We start from the raw sequence: 21,228 nt of genomic DNA, 5'->3' as shown, positions 1-21,228 counted from the left end.
TTCATGTCCATGAGTCGTACATGTAAGTTGTTCAGTTTCTACATTTCGTATACTATACTTAACCTCTTCCTGTCTATTTTTTACCTACCATTTATGCTACTTATTCCCTGTACCTATTACCCCATTTCTTCCCCTCCCTCTCCCCGCTGATAACCCTCCATGTGATGTCCATTTTGTGATTCTGTTCCTGTTGTAGTTGTTTGCTTAGTTTTTGATTTTTGTTATTATTTTTTAGATTCATTGTTGATAGTGTTCAGTTTGTTGTACTTTTACTGTTTATATTTTTTATCTTTTTTCTTAGATAAATCCCTTTAACATTTTATATAATAAGGGCTTGGTGATGATGAATTCCTTTAACTTGACCTTATCTGGGAGGCACTTCATCTGTCCTTTTATTCTAAATGATAGTTTTACTGAGTAGAGTAATCTTGGATGTAGGTCCTTGCCTTTCAACACTTGGCATACTTCTTTCTAGGCCCTTCTTGCCTGCAAGGTTTCTTTTGAAAAATCAGTTAATTGTTATATAGGAATTCCTTTGTAGGTAACTGTCTCTTTTTTCTCTTGCTGCTTTACAGATTCCCTCCTTATCTTTAATCTTAGGTAATGCAATTATGATGTGCCTTAGAGTGTGCTTCCTTGGGTCCAACTTTTTGAGAACTCTGTGAGCTTCTTGGACATCCTGGAAGTCTATTTCCTTTGCCAGATTGAGGAACTTCTCCATTATTTTTGCAAACAAGTTTCCAATTTTTTGCTCTTCCCTTTCTCCTTCTGGCACCCTTATGATTTGGATGTTGGAATGTTTAAAGTTTTCCTTGAGATTCTGAATTCTCTCCTTATGTTTTTGAATTCTTATTTCTTCATTCTGTTCTGGCTAAATCTTTATTTCTTCCTGCTCCAAACCATTCATTTGAGTCCTAGTTTCCTTTCCATCACTGTTGGTTCTCTATGTGTTTTCCTTTATTTCTCTTTTCGTAGCCTTCACCCTTTCCTCTATTTTGCAACCATACTCAACTATTTCTGTGAGCATCCTGCTTACCTGTGTTTTGAGCTGTGCTTCTTATATGTTGGCTATCTCTTCATTGCTTAGTTGTATTTTTTCTGGAGTTTTGATCTGTTCTTTCATTTGGGCCATATTTTTTTGTTCTTTCATATTGTACCTATAATGTAGCAAAGGGTGAAGCCTTAGATATTCACCAGGGCAGGGCAACCTACATCGCTGTGTTGTGGCGCTGTATGTGGCGGAGGAGTCCAAGAGGGAACAGTGCTGCTTCTTCAGTCTTCTTTTGGCTTTCAGTCACTTCCTTTGCTACCCACAAGCAAATTGGGCCCATAGGGTGCTGATTCCTGGGCGGGTTGGTTTATGTCCTTTCTAGGACCCTAAGGGTCTCTTCAGTGACCAATTCTGTGAGGCTAGGCTCAACCTCTACAGGTGTTTTCAGTCACAGGTTTTGAGGCTTTATTTCCTTGTACTAGAACCCTGGGTTGTGGGGTCTGTCTTGCTCCCCAGTTGTTCCTCCTGGTTTATCTGCATGTAAATGTGGGACCACCTGCTCCACAAGCTGCTGCTTTGCCCAGTTCACTGGCCACTGCTTTGCTGCAAGTCTTCTCCACTGGTCTGCCGTCTCCACCCTCCCACTGGTCTGGATGAGTGTTTTTTCTTTAACTCCTTGGTTGTTAGACTTCCATACTGTTCGGTTTTCTATCAGTTCTAGTGTTTTTTTTGTTTTTAAATCCATTGTTCTCCTTCTTTTGGTTGTGCAAGGAGGCACAGTGTATCTACTTACACTTCCATCTTGGCTGGAAGTCCAAAGTGTATCTTTATAATTAAATGACTCAAGGCAAGCATTCTATAAACTGTGTAAAATAAAATCTGCAGAAGCATTATCTCAAATAACAATTTTCAGTAGCATTTTCTAGATTAAAATAATTTTATTACTAAATTTAGGAAAATATTTCACATTCTGTATTTTTGATAATTACCCTCAAACATTCACATATGGATGAATTAACAATGCATACATAAAACAGTTTCCAAGTGGTATTTTTCTTCACCTTGGTGTATTAACTATATCAAAGATTATAAAAAGAAATGGAAATTTCTTAGCATGTCATTTACTTATGTTCTGATGTCAGAGAAAGTGAAATTTTCTTTTGAAGTGAATAAAAAGTAGTATTGTAGAGATGAAACATTTAGGTAATGAAGTATATTTTAACATGACCAATATTTTATATCTTCACATTATACAGTAGCTAAATGTTACTTCTTATAGTTAATATACTTTGGGGGGGCACCATCAAATGTTTTCTTGAGTGTAGACACCTGTGGTACTATAAAACATGTATTACCTGTAGATTCAGAAAGGAACAAGCCACATTGTCCTCACTATCAAATGTGTCAGGCTTGGCAGCCATGATGATTAATGAAGTATTACGAGAATGATACAGTTCCTGAAAAGCTTCTGATTTCTTTAATATGACCTTTTCTCCCTTCTTTTCTTTTTATTCAAACTGGCTGCATTCAGTGCTCTGAGTCACTTGCTTCCTCCCTTGCACAACCATTCCCTTAATTATTAAGCCCTGAAGACAATGAGGTTCTGATCAGCATCAAATAATCTTAGGAGCAAAGCCTCAGGTTTGTTGACCCCAGAGAGTTTCTGTCAAACTAGAGATAACATCTAGTCCTTGGTTACATTTTAGTTCAAGGTCCAGAAAAGCGGCAAAACCAGACAAAGTGTTGTCGTGGGTGCTATCAGGACCATGCGGTTACTGCTACAGATGAACCACATTTCCCGCACCCCACGTTGCCCCTCTCCACCCAGTCCTTGTTCCCCACCTTGTCCTCATGTTGTTTTCTGAGTCTATAGGATACACATATGTGCACATATGCATATATATTCTTTAGCTAATATCTTCCAGTCCCTCCCACCCTACCCCTCTGATATCTGGTAGTCTGTTCCCTGTATCCATGACTCTGTTTTTATTTTATTCATCAGTTTGTATCATTCATTAGATTCCACATAAGAGTGAGATCATATGGTATTTGTCTTTCTCTAACTGGCTCTATTCTTAACACTCTAGAAGAGTTGCCTTTGCCACTCTACCAACATAAGGTTATTTTTTTTTTCAATCACCATTTAAGTTCATAGGAGAAAGTCAAGTTATTTTGATTTTAATGTTCTAAGAAATGAATAATGACATGAAGACTTAGTAATAACTGAACTAAGTACTCACAAAATAAACAGAAGATTACTAAGAAATTACTTTTAAATTAAATAAAAATCAACTAATAAAAGATATAACAAGTTATTGATAGGTTTTACTATTTCAACCTTCGAATTTTCCAGACTGTCCAGCATGTAGTAGTATTTTTGCCATCAAAAAATCTGAAAACTCCCAGAGGAAACACAGAGAAAAACCTTCTTGTTATGGGTCAACACAGTGGGTTACTTAGATATGACACCAAAAGATTAGATATGACACCAAAAGATTAGATATGACACCAAAAGATTAGGCAACAAAATAAAAAATAAACAACTAGGAATATATCAAATTACTGGTAAATAGCTTCTGCATAGCAAAGGAAAGGAAACAGTCAACAGAGTGAAAAAGCAACTGATGAGAAGAAAGAAAATCTTTACAAATTATATATTTGATAAAGTAGTTATCTCTGTAAGGAATTCCAACTCAAAACAAACAAAAATCCCACATTACTCAATTAAAAAAAATTAAAGTACTGGAATAGTCTGTCTCTAAAGAAAGCATACAAATGGCTAACAGTTACATAAAAAGATATGCAACATCATTAATCATTTTGGAAAAACAAATCAAAACCACAATGAGGTATCAGCTTACACCAAAACCACGATGAAATTTCATCTTACGCACTATTATTAAAAGAAATTTTAAAAAGAAAAGTGTTGGCAAATTTTGGAGAAATTGGAACACTTATACACTATTGCTGGAAATGGTGAATGGTGTAATCATTATGGAAGCTACTCAAAAAAATTTTTTAAATAGAAATAACCATGTAATCCTAACACCCCACACTGGTTATATATCAAAAAGAACTGAAATCAGAAACTTAAAATCATATCTTTACTCACGTGATCACTTGCAGCATTACTCACAATGACCTAGTATGGAAAAAACTCAAATTTCCACCAATAAATGAATAAAGAAAATTATACTTGAACAACAATAAAAAAGAGAGAAAAATAAAAAGAAAGAAAACAATAAGTGATATGTAGATTATAATAAAATTTTCTATTATATACAAATATATTAAAATATTAGAGTATATTATGTACAATATACTATATATAAAATATATCTATTAAGATTATACCTTACATATAGTATATTATATAAATGTATTGTAATAATATAGAATATTATTTAGCTTTCAAAAAGAAAAAAATAATGTTATTTGCAATACCCTTGACTTTCTGGGAAGGCATTATACTAAAAGTTGGACTCAGAAAGAAAATGTCGCATGATCTCACTTATATGTGGTATCTAAAATAGTAAAAAATTGTATGATCAGATAATAAATGGTGATTGCTAGGAGCTGGGGGAGGGGAAAATGGGCTGATGTAGATAGCAGAGCAGAAAGTTTTAGTTATGTAAGAGCTAAAATTTCTTGAGTTCTAATGTGCAGCATGTTGTATATAAGTAACAATACTATGTTTTATTCTTAGAATTCACTAAGAGGGTAGGTCTTAAGTCTTTTCACCATGAAAAGAAAAAGAAAAAGAAAATGAAAAGGATGCAGATGTGATAGATACATTGACTTGATTACATGAACATTTGCAATGTATACATAGCCAAATATCAAGCTCTGTCCTTAACTATGTGCAATATTTATGTAAGTGATACCTTGGTAAAGATACCATAAGTATGAAATTTCAATAAACTGTAACTGGATCCTTAGTCATATTTTGACAATATTATTTATACCTTTGCTTTTTAAAATGTTATTATTTAGTTGACAATTTTTTAGGTTGCTTTCCGAATGAGACATATTGTAGATGCTGATGACTCATCCATATATTATTTTATCCTTAAATGTGTAGAAATACAACAGAAAATTAAATGTCATCTTTAACAGGTAATTCAAACATATTTTAGAAATTATAACAACTCTATATATATCCTCCCTTTTCTAATATAAAATTTCACTGGTAACCTTGAAAGTCATATCTTGAATCTTGAATTTTAACTAGTTTAATTTTGAGAATTTTTAAAAAGATTTTATTTATTTATCTTTAGAAGGGAAAGGAAGGAGAGAGGGAGAGAAATATTAATGTGTGGTTCCCTCTCATGCATCCCCTGCTGGGAACTGGCCTGCAACCCAGGCATGTGTCCTGACAGGGAATTGAACCATGCTTGTTTGGATCTCAGGCCCAAGCTCAATCCACTGAGCTACATCAGGCAGGGCTAGTTTTGAGAATTTTTTAAGTGCATCATTTAGGGTCACAAAATTGTGAATTTATAAATTATTTGTGCTTGGTAATTATATTATTTTTATGAAAGAATATGAATATAATTTTAACTTAATTACATTAAGTTTAAGCAGTGGGAGAAGTAAAATGTAAAACATTAAATTACTTAAAATCAACAAATGTGTAAAATTAACAATTGTTAAAGAAATTTTAAGATTGTTAAAAAAAGAGTGAAAAATACGTAAGTACTTTATGCTCGGCATGTTTAGAAAAGATAAAATATTATGTCACAGAGATAAATGTTTTTTGTTTAGGGATATGTAATCAAATAATGACAGTCCCCTTTACTGTTTTATTTTCTCCTATAATCAACTTTATTGATAAATTCATTGAAGTGGTATTTCAGTTGTGCACATTACTGAAACCAAAGCAAAGAGTGCATGTTGATGAACACACCAGAGTTTATTTTTATCTTTCTCAGAAAAAATTATTTTATTTATGTATCCTAATCAAACCTTTTGCTTATAAAAGGATTTCCTGTGAATCAAATCTTTTTGAGGAAAAGGAAAAAGATTTGTTTAGTAAATGTAACCTAAGTATAGAACTCTCAGAATTCCCAAACTGAATGTATTATTTCTTTTTTACTGTGTAATAAAAATGAAAATAAATTTATATAATGTAATTTTTATTCAACTAGTTATTTTATATAGTTCTAGTATAAATACAATTTTTTCATTAAATTTGCTGGAGGATTTACTGTGTAAATTATTAATCAGAACAAACCTCTTTGCTTCTAACTTTGTATTATATTAGCAGACTGTACAACATTTTTGCACAGTATATTGCTTTTATACAGCCATTTTATGAAATATAAATATTTCATAGTAGGTTTATGCTATTTGCAAAAGTAATGATGCTGAAGAGGCATTTCAGAGATGCAATTTCACATCTTATTTTTAAAAACATATAAAGATATACATTAATAAAATCCGTTAAGAGTAAAACAAATGCACTAAATTTAATATTCCCTTCCAAATGAGAAAATGGTGTCTCTATAATCACATCAGTTTAGTAGATTTTCAACATTCTGTCCAATGTAATAAGGTATTAAACAACTGAGGAAACATTTCTTAGTGGTAACATAAATAGCTGACAAAATATTTGGTTAAAAGAAATATTAACTGTGGATAAGAGAATGAGAGAATATTCATAAATATTTTCTTATTAACCAACCACATTCCCTGGCTGGTGTGGCTCAGTGGATTGAACACCAGTCTGATAACCAAAGGGTCTCTGGTTCAATTCCCAGTTGGGTCATGTGCCTGGGTCATCCCCCATGGGGATACTGAGAGAGTCAACCATACATTGACCTTCCCTTATCCTCTTTCTAAAAATAAATAAATGAAATATTTAAAAAAATAAACAGGTACAAAAAAGCAGTTGCTTTTTTTTAAGGGTTGTGTATCAGTAAAACTATTGAGGAAAAGATTGTGTAAATGAAAGGCATACATTTGATTATCGAAGAACAATTACAATATTAATGAATGGAGTAAGAACTGGAAATTTAGTGCCGCTGGTTTATTTAAAACATGTATATGTATATGTCTATATCTATCTGCCTAACTATATATACTGGATAACTTATTATTAAATATATTATTAAATTATTAGTAGGAATAAATCTTTACATCCTTTTTTACTCTAAAGCCCAAAGTAAATATATCTCATTTACAAGTATTAATATGAGTAGCTAGAACTGAAATTAAGATCAATATTCAAAACTGTAAGGCCAATCAATGTTAAACTTTTAATGTCATCAATTTTTTATTAGATTTGTATTTTGATAGCAATATAGCAACAATGCTAAATGATATCCATTAGATTGTCTAATTATTGATACAATAAAGAAAAACTATCCCTGTCATAGGATTCTAGAAGTATACTCTCACCTGGTTTTGAGTGAGTAGTTGTCATGTAGGAGAAGAAAACACTGGTTTGGAAGGAGAGCACCGAAAGACACAGGGAAGGCAGTCAATAAAAGTGTGGAATCAAGCCAGGTACCGTTCTCTGTGACTGCACGTAATAGAATCCTGCCTGGACGTTGGCATTGAGGCTGCTGGTACTCCATGATGCTTTCTGTAATACAGTGAGGATCGCTGCAGGTCGCACACCCGGGACAGTGCCTGACCCTGGGGCACCACGTGCCTTGGTGCTCTCAAGAGGAGTGGCAGCCAAGAGCAGCCTGCTTGGCCTGCTGTGGCAACACATGATGCCCCTGCGGACTGCCTCTTGGCAGGTGGACGGCAGCAGATCCTTACCTGAGTGAGTGCCCCTGGTCAAGCAGAGAAGGCTCTACTATCCACATCCACTACCAGGAACCCGACCGCTGCTCTCAACACCCATGGACCTGGATGCCTTGTCCTGGGATGAGAGGCGCACTTTTGTAGCTGGAAGGCCCAAATCAGAAAGGAGGTGATGGAGGAGCCATAGCTCGGCTATATACACTTCAGGGACTGGGATGAACTTCTGGGAATGAATAGCTTCATGGTAACCAAGATTTAGCAACTCTATTTTGAGAAACCATTTTAAAGAAATAATTTTTGTGACAAACATTTATGTAAAAAGCCATTAACACTGATTTACATTGGAATGCCCCTATAAATACAGAACACTCAAATATTGTGCTGTTATTATCTTAATATTATATCTGTGTATTATAATACAATGGGATCATATGCAACTAAAAATATTTACATATAATTTTTAATGCCATCGGAATATTCTAATTACATAGCGTTCATGGGGAGAATTAGATTCAGGGTTTCTAATTGCAGGATGCCAGAAATATGGTACATATTTGTAGACATGAATATATGATCAAATGTAGTACATATTTTCCACTTAATATTAAATTATCAAAAAGTTAGTAAATTCTTACTCATCTATTTGTATTGCAATGCAATGAGAACATTTTATTATTCAAATGACTAGAAAATATATATTAAAACTTGCAAAAGAAATGTAAGCATCAAAGTTGATTTCTTTACAAATAAAATTAATACATTTAAAAATATAAAATAAGAAAAATATGTTAATTTAGAAACAAAGAACCCAAGAATATATTGTTTCAGTGCTTATTCCAATTAAATTTCTAATGCCTTTATTTTACATATCCATTTAAAATATTAAATATCATCTAACTATATAATTTCAGATCTACATGCAAGTTGTAATTTCAACATGTCAGTGCTGAGTAGTTACTTAAAAGTATATGTATGTATATATATATAAACTTATTTTTATATACTAAAGTATATAAATATATATGTGTATATATAAAAGTATATGTGTATGTATACATATGCATATACATACATATATACACACATACATATACATACACATACATATATGTGTGTGTGTATATATATATATATATATATAGTATATGCACACACAGTTCCTTCTTGGAAACAAATAAGGCACCATTTCCATTTATTTCTGATCAGAATAGGTGAAAATGATAGCAAAATCAATAAAAAGAATTGTAAGGTCAAGATGAAGAACATTCCCAGTTCAGGTCTTAATTTCAGGAACAATTTGCCATGACATCTGTGTAGTCTCTTCATGGACCTTCAGTGGATCCGACAGCTAATTAATTACAAAGCAAGATTAGACACTGAGCAGAAGTGCTGGCAGAGGAGAATTCATCTTTTGTGTCAACATGTTTCAGTATATTCATTTTCTTAGTCCTGAAACACATACCCCTAGTAAATCATTGTTTATCTTTAAGCTCAAAAAGGAAATCAAACACGGCATGAACAATTACCAAGATATTCTCAGAGAAATGCAATCTCAAAAAAGAAACATGAAACAAATTAGAACTATGTGACATCTGAGATTTCCCTGTGTTTTTGGTTTAAATTTTATGCAGTGTCCAAAATTACTTTACTTTAAACATATAAGACAAAATACAAAACTATCAATAGTGCATACAAAAGATCATAAATTAAATGTAGTTGAAAGTAATAAACTATAGTTTAAAAATACAAAGCTCAAGGTAACACTATTACTATAAATTAAATAGGAAACCTTTGCTGATAAGAAGTGATAGGAAAGCTCATAAATACTAGTAAGATAAATAATATACCCCCCACAAAACTATAACTAAACATTATTTTTAAATTGTAAAATATCAAAGATAAATTTTTTAAAAATTGAAAGAAGCCAGAAGGAGAAACAACTTATACCTGAACTTTTTTTTAAGAAACAAATGACCCAAAAGAGCCAACACAGTCTTAGGAGAAAAATAAGTTGGAAGAGGAACACTATCTGACTTTCTGACTTATAAAGCTATAATAATAGAGACAATATGGTTTGTCAATAGGATAGATACATGCAGGAACAGAACAGAGTAGCCTAGAAATAGACACACACAAATATAGTCAACTGATCTTTGACAAAGGAACACAGAAAATGCAATGAAGGAAAGATAAGCTTTTAAAAAAATTGTTCTATTACAACTGGCTATCCATGTGCAAAAACTAAATCTATACCTTCAAAAATTAAGAGTGTGTCATGAACCTAAATGTAAAGTGTGAAGTTATGAAACTCCTGGAAGATAACATAAGACAAACTCCAGATGGATTTGATTTAGAAACTTTTTATGTATAATATCAAAAGTGAAATATATGAGAAATGAATTTAAAATTTGGACTTTACTGAAATTTAAAATTTCTTCTCTGAGACACTCACTATAAAGAGAATAAAAAAATAACAAGCCACAGACTGGCAGAAATATTTGCAAAAGACATATCTGATTAAAGACAGCTAATCAAAACATACAAAGAAATCTTAAAACTCAACTGTAAGAAAATAATCTGAATAACAAATGGTCTATATATCTTTACAGATATTTCCCAAGAGAAGATTTAGAATTTGCTAATAAGTATATTATGAAAAGATGCTCCATCTAATATGTCATTTGGGAATAGAAATTAGAAAAAATTATCAATAGGCATTTATTAGAATGGGCAAAATCTGGTACTCTGACAACTGCTTGTGAGAAAATGGAGCAAAAGAAATGCTCATTCGCCAATGAGGAAATGTAAAATGGTATGGCCACCTTGAAAAAATGTGTTTGTCCGCTTCTTACGAAAATAAATAAACTCATAATATAATTCATCGATAGCACTCCTTGATCTTTTTCCACAGGAGTTGAAAACTTAAGTCCACACAAAAACTTGCATACAGGTGATACAACAGGTTTATTCATAATCACTGAAGCTTGGAAGCAAATAGATACCCTTTAGTAGGTGACTGGATAAAGTTTGCTATACCCAGATGATGGAATATTACTCATCACTAAAAAGATATGCACAAGAAAATACATGGAGGAATCTTTTATTAAGTGAAAGAAAAGCCAGCCTGAAAACACTGCATCCTCTATAATTCCAATTATATGACATTCTGGAAAGGGTAAAACTATGAGGACAATAATAAGATCAATGGTTTCCGAGGGAAACCATTCCCAATGGTTAGGGAGAAGTGATGGATGAACAGACCAAACACAGATTTTATGGGCTGTGAAACTATTCTGTATAATACTATAATATTATAATACTATATTATAATACTATATACTATGATATATAGTATAGTAATACTATAGTACTATAATATTATAATACTATAATATTAACTATGTATATTTATAATCTTTCCAAGTGCATAAGCATATGAAACCAAGAGGGAACAGTATTGTGATCTGTGGACTTTGGGTGATAATGTGGTGTCAGTACAGTTTCCTCAATCATACCAAAGTGTCACTCTTAGGGGGGATGGTAATAGTGGGGGAGTCTATACATGTGTGTGTCATGAGTTATATGGGAAATCTCTGTACCTTCCACTAACCACTCTTAAAGTGTATATAAACAAATAAATAAGTGAGCAAATGAATGAATGGATGTTGATTTTTGTTTTCATTATAGCTCATTATAAAGTGAATGTTTAAAATAATACCACACCAAACTAAATCAGTTTGTAAGGACTATTGTTTAGGAGACTGCAGTTTCATGTTTAGACTAACATGTTCCCTGGCATCGAGACTTGAATATAATTCTGGTCCTGTGACCTATGGCATATCTCCTTCTGTAGCTTCTGCTTCCTCAAAGTAATTTTTAAAAATATATGTGCTCACAGGTTATAAGAATATAAAATACATTGTACGGTACAGTAAAATGTGCTGCTGCCACATAATACCCATTCCAAAGCATTGCATTGCCTCTGTTTTGAATCAGAGGATAATTTATCTCGTCTGGAAATCTTACCTAGCAGACCGCAAATACAGGTGTGGGTAAGTGCAGGCTTACAGCTGTGAGTATGCAAAACAGACTTTATTTTTGTATTACTATTTATTAATTATTATATTATTTCTTTGCATTACAATTATAAACCTACTTTTGCCTATCCATATGGGTGATTCTCTTCTGAATTACTTTCATTATTATAATTATTGTTATTATATATCTGGAGCTATTAACTTCATAACATGGCTACAAGATTTTTTTCCATGGCTTCCAAATTTTAAATTTTTTAAGGTGAGCTTTTAAGGAAGTATGAGATTTTGTAGCCAAGGGGTTGTGTTCTCTCAGAGTTAAAATAAAAAGGTATCCCTGATGACATATGAAGCCTTAGTTTTCTTTAAGGACTTTTATCTGTTTTTCTCAGTTAATGTTTTCATATTCTCCCTTTTGTTCCTTTTTCTGAAGTTAATTGTCAATATAGGTTGCTAATTTTAATAAATAGGACCCTTACAGCTGAAATAAATATGTAATTTGGATTAGTCTTATGACCTCTCTGGGCTTCGTCAACATTAATTATTAGAATAACAATGAAAGCCTAGATTCTGAGTTACCTTGTGTACTAGAAATTAATTAGTCTTTGTTTATTATCTTGTTTTGTTTGTGAGCTCTGCTTCCTACCAAAAGCTTTAAAGAACATCCTATCTCAGCGTAATCAACTGTGAACATATTCTCACAGAATGCAGTGATGGAAGGAAACGTAAAATTGACCTAAATCAAGATTTTGAGAGAAGCTTGTTTACTTGGAAGGTAATCCCAGAAAACAGAGTTAAAGGGGTCATGAGAGTGAGAAGGAAAAAGGATAAAAGTAAAACAAAGAATTTGTTAAGCTGGTCAGCACCATGGAAAAAGATAGGTTTATCCTCATTGCAGACCATCTGGTTAACTGTAGAAATGCACATTAGAACTGTCTTAAGAGAGAACAAAAAGCCTGGAGAATGTGTCTGCCACCCCATATGCTCCTTTGGTTAATGGTTCCTTCTGGAGTTTTCAATTCTCCCACCCCTTTGAAGTGCACCTGTGTTCAGCAGAGGAGCTTGCACAGCTTTGAAGAAAAGCAGCTAGAGGCCAGGGTGCCTGCTCGGTGTGGGACTCTGGGTGAAAGTAAAAAGAACAATTGCCGCAAGCCTAACTACATGGTGCACATCATTTAAATGCTTCAGAGGCAATAGCTATTTTACCATATCCACTCAATAATAAACATACAAATACAGTATCAACCCTATTATGTAGATGAAGAAACTAAGGTATACATAGACAGACATCCAATATCACATAACTAGTGAATGACTTAATCAGAAATTAACCTCTTAGCAGTCCGCTTAATAATGATTTCACATTATCAGTAACTAGACATAATGACTTCAAAGTTTTTTTTAAATAAAACATATTCAATATCACTGTTTATAGGCAGTTTTTCCCCAAATAAATACCACTGAAAAATTGCTGAATCTCAGATAATCTGATATGTATAGTCCATGAGGTCTCAATTCTGTTCCATATGAAAATAACGCAATTTTGTAGATCAAAGCACAATATAATTTACTATAGTAGTTTGCCAATAAGAAAAAAAAACCAAACATTGCCCATTAAAATAAAGTAGCAGAAAAATGCTATCCCAAACTATTTATTTTCATTGTTCACTTTTTGTTGTTGATGTTCCACATATTATGCGTCTATTGGCTGCTTCTGTTTTTTCCATTGTTACTCAATGATCGTGGTCCCCATTTTTCCCCATTACTCTCCCCTGCCCTGTCCAACCCCTGCTCCCAAAGACAATCCCCAATTCATTGTCCTTGTCCATGGATCCTTTGTACATGTTCCTTGGCTTGACCTTTTCCCTTCTTTCTTTCAGTACCCCCTGCCCATCTCTCCCCTGGTCTGTGGGGGCCACTTCCGTAAGTCCCCCCAAGTGCCATGGATGAGAGTGAATATGGCCAGGACATGATGTAAGCTGCTTGGGGAGGAGAAGTGAGCTGTGGCCAGTTTCCCAGGGGAGACAAAGGCCAGCAGCAGCCAGTTTCTCCGAGGAGAAAGAGGCCCCAAGCCTCCTGCTCCAGGGCTTTTATTGGGTTGTAATACACAGGGATACAGAGCAGCAAGGATCAAAGAGTAGATAACATTTCAAAAAAAACTGAGGGCTTACTATGAGTAAGAGTCTATCAGGAACAGAGTTTCAGGGTTTCCTGCTCGGACCCTTAACATATGAATGAAAGCACTCTAAGCAGAGCAGATTTCACAGGTTTGTCAGGAAGTCTTTGTGATGCCAGATTTTTCCCCAGGACACACTCTAGCAAGGCAAGGAGCTGCACCTCTCCCCAACAGGTATTCAGGCTTAAGGGGATTACAGCCGGGAAGCACTTCTCTCAGAGAACATGGGGACTCTCAAAGCGGGGGGGAGGGGAGGGCTGAGAGTCCATTGCTCTTTGTTGCAGGCCCCCACCCAGTTTTTCCATGAAGGCCTCCCAAGTGATTGAGTCTGGCTTAGGTTGCCCCTCCCCTCTCCTCCCCCCACTCCCCCCCCCCCCCCCAGTGGTCTTAAATGTCATTGACTTCCAACCAAGCTTTGGGGGCAGGGAGAGGAAGCTGAGTCATTGTTTGCTACCAGAGACAAGCTTTGTCTCCTGAAGCTTACATTCCAAAGGTTGTTCCTCTCCCTTAGCCACAAGGAATTGAGATATAATTCCTAACACCAGACAGAGCAGTCTACAACACTGGTCACCATCAGTTTGTTCTTTATTTCAATGTCTCTGGTTACATTTTGCTTGCACACTTGTTTTGGTGATTAGATTCCACTTATGGGTGAGATCATATGGTATTTGCCCTTTATCACCTGGCTTATTTCACTTAGTATAATGCTGTCCAGATCCATCCATGCTGTCACAAAGGGTAGGAGCTCCTTCATTCTTTCTGTTGCATAGTATTCCTTTGTGTAAATGTACCAGAGTTTTTTGATCCACTCATTTACTGAGAGTCACTTAGGCTGTTTCCAGCACTTGGCTATTGTAAATAATGCTGCTACATTGGGGTGCATTGGTACTTTTAAATTGGTCTTTCAGGATTCTTAGGGTATAATCCCAGGTGTGAAATTGCTGTATCAAAAAGACAGTTCCATTTTTAGTTTTCTGAGGAAATTTCATACTGTTTTCCACAGTGGCTGCACCAGTCTGCATTCCCACCAACAGTGTACTAGGGTTCCCTTTTCTCCACAATCTTGCCAGCACTTGTTGTTTGTTGATTTGCCCAAAGTGAATAGAAGAAGACAATAACCAATATCAGAGAAGAATTAAAAGACATAGAGACTGAAAGAATAATAGAAAGGATCAATAAATCCAGGAGCTGGTTCTTTGAAAAGATAAACAAAATTCACAAGCCCTTAAGCAGACTCATCGGGAATAAAAGAGAGAGGACCCAAATAAACACAATCAGAAATGAAAGAGAAGAAATGACAACTGACACCACAGAAATACAAAGGATTGAAAGAAATCACTATGAGCAATTATCTGCCAAGAAATTTGAAAACCTGGGCAAATGGACAGATTTATAGAAATAGTATAATCTTCCAAAACTGTTTTTTATTTACTTTGTGGTATATTTATTACATTTATTGATTTGTGAATTAATATTATTTATTTATTTATTTTGGCCTGATGTTTTGTGTCTCTAGTGTATTGCCCAGACCTCTTTGCCCTCTTATTTATTTTGATGCTTTAAAATGTGACTTAATTTCACTGGTGGCTACCATCTTATACCTACCAGACATAAAAATGTATGTTCTATGTTCTATAGTATTTTACTCATTTATTTTCTTTTTATTGAGTAATAATTGACATATAAATTTGTATTCATTTATGATGTACAGCATAAGGATTTGATATGTCTTTGTGAGGTGTTCACCACAATAAAGTTAACTATCACTTATCACCACACATAGTTACAATATTTTTCCATTAATATATTACATTATGACACACAAAATTAAATATATTATTACACAGAACTTAATATGCATACACTATCATCAGAAAATAATTTAGCATGTTTTCACGGAAAACCTCTCCCACCCAGTCCTGACTTTTCCTGAGTGAGCTGAGACCATTAATGTTATCATCACATCTCTTTGACTTCAATAATTATTACTCAAAAATTTCACACACACTTCAGGGCATATCACAATCCATTTCAACTTTTAATAAACATGCCAGAAGATCAATTATTTTTTCTATTCTTTTCTACACTTGTCTTGAGCTACTTGTTCTGATTAAATTGCCATTTGATCTGATTCGCTGCTACAAGCTTTTTCCTCTTCAGATATTGTTCCTATACGTCTTCTGGTACCTTTTCAAAACAATGAAATAAAAAGTATTTCTTTTGTGCAAAAAAACAGCAGAAATGTTCTCTGGTTGACCAGAGTGTCCTTAAGGGTAGGGCTTTTTTTTCCCCTTCAACAGAGCACAGATACTTTCATGATATAATTATATTTTCCCCATAAGTAAACTGTACTTTTGCTCTAGAAGTTTGTGATATTTTCTCTTTATCCTTAAAAATCAGGAGATTATACATATAAAATATAAATATTATATAATATATATGTGTATATGTATATATATAGAGAGAGAGCACTTTACTGAGGTATAACTGACAGATGAAAAGTCATCCATGTTTATAGCATACATTTCGATGAGTTGCACATTTGTATACATCTGTGTACCACCACCACAATCAAGATACTAATCGTGTCCATCACTTCTAAAGGTTTTCTTATTTTTCATGTGTATGCATAAGTTTGTTTCTGTTTGTTTGTTTTATTATGGCAAGAATTCAATATGAAACCTATCCTTTTTACATATTTTAAATGTACAACACCATATTATTAATTATATGTATCGTGTTATACAGCAGATCTCCAGAATTTATTTCTTTTATAAGCCTAAAATTTTATACCTATTGATCAACAGTTCCTTATTTCCTCATTCCTTAGACCCTGGGAACCACTATTCTATTTTCTGCTTCTGTAAGTTTGACTATTTTAGATACCTGGTAGGTAAGAGGCATCATGCAGTATTGTCTTACTTTGTCTGACATAACACTAAATATAATGCCCTCTAGGTTCTTCCATGTTACAAATAATAGATTTCCTTTTTTTAAAGCTAAATAATATTTTATTGGATGCCTATAACACATTTTCTTTATCCATTTATTTGTTAATGGGTACATGAGTTTTCTTTAATGTGTTGGTTATTATGAATAATACTGCAATGAACATGGGAGTACAGATGTCTCTTCAAGATCTGATTTCATTCTTTTGGATATATATACAAAATAGTTGCTGGATCACATGGAAGTTTTATTTTCTGAATTTTTTGAAGTACCTCTATACTGTATTCCATGGTGGCTACACCATTCTACAAGTCTGCCAATAGTGAAGAGGTGTTTCAACACCTCCATATTGTTGTTAACACTTGTTATCTTTCGATTTTTGATAATAGGCATCCTAATAAGTATGATGAAATGTCTCACTGTGATTTTGATTTGCATTTGCATTTCTCTGATAATTAGTGATGTTGACCACTCTTTCATATCTTTGGTAGTCATTTGCATATCTTCTGTAGAACAATGTTTATTTAAGTCCTTTCCCCATTTTAATTGTTATTCGTTTCTTCGATACTGAATTTTAGAAGATTCTTAATGATTTTAGATATTAACTCCTTACCAGATAGATGATGTATGTATATTTTCTCTCATTCCATTGGATGCTTTTCTACTATATTGTTTCATGTTTAATAAATCATACCAGTTAGTATCCAAAATATAAAAATAGCTCAAATAATTCATTAATACAAAAGTGAACAATCCAACTGAAAAATGGACAGAAGAACTGAGTAGATGTTCTTCCAAGGAAAATATACAAATAATAAGCACATGAAAAGATGATCAGCATCACTAACTAGCAGAGAAATGCAAATGAAAACAACAATGAGCTGTCCCAATACACATGTAAAAATGGTTATCATCAAAAAGACAAGAGAACAAATATTGGTAAGTATGTAGAGAAAATAAACTCTTGTGCACTGTTGGTGGGAATATAAATTGTTGCAACCAATATGGAAGTTTTTCAAAGAATTAAAAAAGCTTAACCTCTGTGTTTATTGAAGCATTATTCAGTATACCCAAGATATGAGAACAACCTACATGCCTGGCAAATGATTGGAAAAAGAAGACGTGATATGCACACAAACACTACACAAATATTAACTAGTCATGATAAAAATGAGAATAATACCATTTATGACAACATGGGTAGAGGTTGAAAGCATTATGCTAAGTGAAATAAGTCAGACAGAAAAAGATAAATGCAGTATATCATTTATATGTGAAACAGAGTAGGATATTAATTACCAGGGGCTTGGGTGTGGGGGAAATGAAGACATGTTTATCAAAGAGTACAAACTCCTAGTTAAACAAGGAATACATTCCAAGAGACTAATGTACAGCATGATTACTAATAGTTAATTTTACCACATTATTTGGTAAAAATGATTTGTGATTGATTGGACATATTCAGTGTTCATATCAGAGATGCTTGGAAACTTGTTTTCAAGTCTGATATGAGTTACATGAGAGCCTGCAGGCCTCGGATTACTTAAGAAGGTCACGTTGCTGAAGCTTAGCAGAGTTTTCATTATCAACATGGCCTGGATGCAAGAACTTTGCCAGTTATATGTTCTGTTACTATACCACCATTCTAATTTGCCTTGTTAGACTGCTAAATTTGTTTTTGTTTGCTTTAATTAACAAAACTCTTTAATGGAGCACAAAGTCATAACCTTTTTTCTTAATGATTAGGGTTTTCTTGCTTATTTTCCTTTTGTTGGTGTTTTAAAAAATCTTCTTTAACTCAAAATCAGTAGAATTTTATATGTTTTATTTTCTCCTTGGGATTCAACCCTAGAGTTGAATTTTAGTAAGGGGTGAGGTGAGCTAATGTTTTATTTTCTCATATGGGCTATTGGACCTGGCACGTTTTCTTGCAAACAATGAAATTCCTCAGTGTTCTGTGGTATCACGTTGCTCAAAAACCAAGTATTGTCTCATTGGTAAGTCCTTTACTGAAATTTTTAGTCTGTATTTCCTTTGTCTATTATTGTTTAAAATCAAACTTTTTTCAAAATATAGCTTTAGAATTATTTGATATACAGTGATGTAAATACTTATGTATTAGAAGAATTTGTATACAACTATGTATGTGTTAATGAGTGTTAAAATCTCTAAATTGGTAAAATGTATTTGAATCCCCCAACCCTTTACCAGACACCATTAAATTTGTGTATCTTATATCTGTGCTTTTTTTCTTATTTTTGTTTCATTTCATTTATTTCGTTTTGCATAAACTTCTTCATCATTGCACAATTTTTCCCACATATCTCATGAGATTAAGCTTCTTTATTTGGGGATAATGTTGGGAAGTTAAAGTGTATAAGCACATGGCTTTCTGAATTCAGAAGCATCTATATTCAAATTTCAGTTCAGTTGGAAGATATGTGACATTGAGGAAACTGGAACTTCGTTCATATAATGGAATGAAAATAGCATGGTTCTCTCTCAATTCCCAGAAACAAAAATGCATTTATCTTCTGCTGAAAACTTAGGAAATGTTAGTTAAAGTTTGACTAGCTATGGAGCTGTCATTAAGAGCAGTGAGATAGTTTTTATTAAATTCCTTTAGGAGGCATTTGAGTTGTTACATTTTTAAAAAGAGACAGCAAAGCTCAGAATATTTAAAGAATGCCATTAAATCTCAGAAATGTCCTCTCAAGCACAACCTGAAATAAACTTTAATGTCATGAATTTATTCCCCATTACTAAATAAAATTGAGGCATGAAAATCCTTAGGTATTTATAATGATTTATTTGTGTTAACTTTATTAATTTATAAGCAGATATTTGCAACACTTCTGTTGATAAGTAGGTTAATCACCATTTAACACAAGGCACTTGGCAAAGACATAAGAATGATCCTCTCCAGGGCAAAATTCTCATCACTCTGCTCTGGGGATAGAAGACTCTCAGCATGTACATTCATGGAGTGGGAGGTTTGTGGTACTTAGGTTGAACTCTTGGACTATGGTGTGCAAATGGCTTCATGTCTCCTATCCTAGGAGACCTGTAGGACCAGGGTGAAGCAGGGCTCAGAATAAAGCAGACTGCCCGTGCAGCAAATCCTCCTCTTAGACTAGACACAGACAATTGCAGTAACTGCTCATCTTGATCAAACTCCATTATCTGTCTTTGTAAGTTGTGTACATTTTTTGCTATTGTTCACAGTTCTTCCCTGAGAATGTGAGTCAAAGAAAAACTCTGTCTCCTTTTCTTATTTGCTTTCAAGAATCAGAGGAAGAAAGATGATCTAAGTTTGCTTAGTTCAAATATTTTATACCACTTGAAAAAATCAATTTAGTAAATAAAAACTGTTCTTCTTTCTGGGTTATCTTGACCAGGAAAACATTATTTCTGATTCATGACACATTTTGAGCCAGAATTTACTAGTTGTAAGAAAGCTAAACATTAAAATGACCTTAGCTCTTCTCTTACTAAAAAACCATCTGTACAATAAAATTGCCATATGCAGACTGAAATAAGTTTCAACACATTCCTTCCCAAAATACAAATTTAAACATTCACAACTAAACCATAACCATATTTTGCACTCTCAGAGTTTCTTAAAAATTATTTATTTGAGCTATTTCTATGTATTAGCATATGCATTTTTTTCACACAGCATTCAGCCATTTTTTATTGTTATTCTATTAGAGTTTTTTCCAATTTTTCCCCCTTTGTCCTCCTCTGGCCAGCCCAACACCTGCCCCCACAGTCAATCCCCACACCATTGTCCATATCCATGGGTCATTCATACACGTTCTTTGACTTGTCCTGTCTTTTTCTTCCCACATTATCCCCTTCTACCCTCCTCTCTGGCAACTGTCAGTCTGTTCTATGTTTTTATGTCTCTGGCTCTATTTTTTCTTGTTGGTTTATTTTGTTTATTAAAATCTTCTTATAAGTGAGATCTTGTGGTATGTCTCTTTGACCAACTTATACTTAATAGTCTCCAGTTCCATCTGTACTGTTGCAAAGGTAGGAGTGCTTCCTTCTTTTTTTCTACATAGTAATTTATAGTGTAAATGTACCAGTTTTTTGATCCACTCACCCACGGATGGACACTTAGGCTGTTTCCAGCATTTGGATACTGCAAATAGTGCTGCTGTGAACATAGGGGTGCACATGTACTTTTGAATTTGTGTTTTGGTTTTCTTAGGGTATATTCTTAGCATTGGATTGCTGTGTCAAAAGGCAGTTCCATTTTTAGTTTTCTGAGGAAATTTCATACTGTTTTCCACAGTCGCTGCACCAGTGTTCATTCCCAC

Source organism: Artibeus jamaicensis, unplaced genomic scaffold (genome assembly GCF_021234435.1).
Source record: "Artibeus jamaicensis isolate MK-2021 breed Jamaican fruit bat unplaced genomic scaffold, CSHL_Jam_final scaffold_286, whole genome shotgun sequence".
Lineage (NCBI taxonomy): Eukaryota > Metazoa > Chordata > Mammalia > Chiroptera > Phyllostomidae > Artibeus > Artibeus jamaicensis.
The sequence above is the reverse complement of the archived record's forward strand: the minus strand, read 5'-3'. Positions refer to the sequence as shown.